General features: G+C 38.9%; 1 non-coding gene across 1 annotated transcript; it reads right to left on the bottom strand.

Annotated features, from left to right (window-relative positions):
- Window positions 1-609: 609 nt before the first annotated feature.
- Window positions 610-728, bottom strand: LOC115219847. The gene has a single exon (XR_003882376.1). It is a non-coding gene; the product is annotated as a 5S ribosomal RNA (ribosomal RNA).
- Between the last annotated feature and the right edge of the window lie 1,130 nt (window positions 729-1,858).

Raw genomic sequence — 1,858 nt, 5'->3', positions numbered from 1 at the left:
CTGTAATGCATTATGTCCTTGAATAATGAAGATATTACTATTTGTTTTGAAATAAAGGCAGTATTAATTATGTATTTACAGCAGTGGCTGCATGAAAACTGGGTTTATCAATTGAATACTCTTGCGCATTTTACTCTAAGACATTCAAAGTCTCTCTCCAAATGATATGCATCAATTTCACTGATAATCTTTCTTTACGATTTCACATCCATTACATAACAGAAACTGGCAGAGGATATGTCAGCTTCCAACAGTTCTACTCTACATTATACGGAGATCCAGCCCACATTTAAAACTACTACGCGACTTACTGGAATGGGCGAATTCACCAACACCCGCCAGTCGCTGCAACACAGATTTAAAATACCCTCACGCTGCTTTTTTTGCTGTTATTACAGTTGCCGCTTCTGTTGAGATGGCTGGGGCCAACTCTAAACCAGGCGAACCTGACTCATTTGCCTTTCTTCTCGCCACCCGTATTATCATTACGCCCTGCAGCTCTCTACTAATCACTGGTCTCAATCCTCCAGTCCTTGGAAGTTCTTCATTTCATTTCATCTAGTTTCAGCTCACGAGCTGTGGCCATGCTGGGGCACCGCCATTGAAAGACATTTACAGCACCTAGGTTTCCCAAGTGGTCAACCATCTAAGTACTAACTAGGCTCGACTTTGCTTAACTTCGATGATCGGACGAGAACTGGTGTTTTCAAAGTGATATGGCCGTAAACCAAGAAAATTTGACCCCGACGTGATTCGAACACGCGGCCTTCTGATCTGGAGTCAGACGCTACCGTTGCTCCACAGCGTCAAACATGTCTATGATTTCCTAGTAATTGTTCTAAAGATGGGGTTCTCTACCATTTATGTATTTACAGTGGCTGGATGAAAACTAGGTTTATCAATTGAATACTCTTGCGTATTTTACTCTAAAACATTCATATTTTCATATTCTTCCTGTTCATTTTTAGTATTCTCGTTTGTGAGAGCAATCGAGTTTATTTCAGATATTCTCATTTTAAAAATCATCCCTGGCTAATCGTTGAGAGTACGTTGGTGTTGCCATGGCGGAGGTTTGTGCTCTCTGAGTGCTCTTGTTAGAGATTAAATTTAATAAAATTGAAAATGTTAATTCGTAGATTTTAATGAGCATTTCCCCTATTATTGTTTTGCACACGATAATGGGTCATTGGAGGCATTTGAAACTACACTGTCGCTATTCATTATTTCGCCTTTTGATTACTGTTCCATTTTGCTGGACCCCACGAGCCATTCGATGTTTAAAAACTAGTGTTATAGAAACTCCTTCGGAATTCCTATTTTGTTTCTCGTACATTAATTTGTGTAGGTTGAATTATGTAAAACGTTACAGAAAGAAACTTAGCTGTCTCTTGCAATACATACCAATACATATCAACATATACACCTAAAGCAGAATTCTTTCAGGGGCCCTTAAAAAAACTATCGTGGATCCCCAATTTAGTACTTTGTTACGTGAATCCCCGAAAATTTGATATGGATCCCCATTGAGAACCACTGTTCTGGGGCATGATCCTACTGATATCGGAGGGCCTGAGAAGCTCAGGGACACAATCCCTTCTTTTATACCGAAGTATTATAAAAGACCCTACTAACTAACTTGTGTGTCTTGATTTCATAAATGCTGCAAACCTCACTACTTGTGTCCAGGACAGATAATTTCTGCTTCGTTAATCAGTTTACACGAGTCTAATCGACTCACCAGGGATGTAAGAATAGAAGATAGAGGTGCTATAACTGATACATTGATTAAATGTACTAATTATATATTTTAAAATGCTGACCAAAATATGCACTGAAATTTTGAGTCTTAGCCAGTTTG

This window comes from Octopus sinensis, linkage group LG1 (assembly GCF_006345805.1).
Source record: "Octopus sinensis linkage group LG1, ASM634580v1, whole genome shotgun sequence".
Classification (NCBI taxonomy): Eukaryota; Metazoa; Mollusca; class Cephalopoda; order Octopoda; family Octopodidae; genus Octopus; species Octopus sinensis.
The sequence above is the reverse complement of the archived record's forward strand: the minus strand, read 5'-3'. Positions and strand labels throughout refer to the sequence as shown.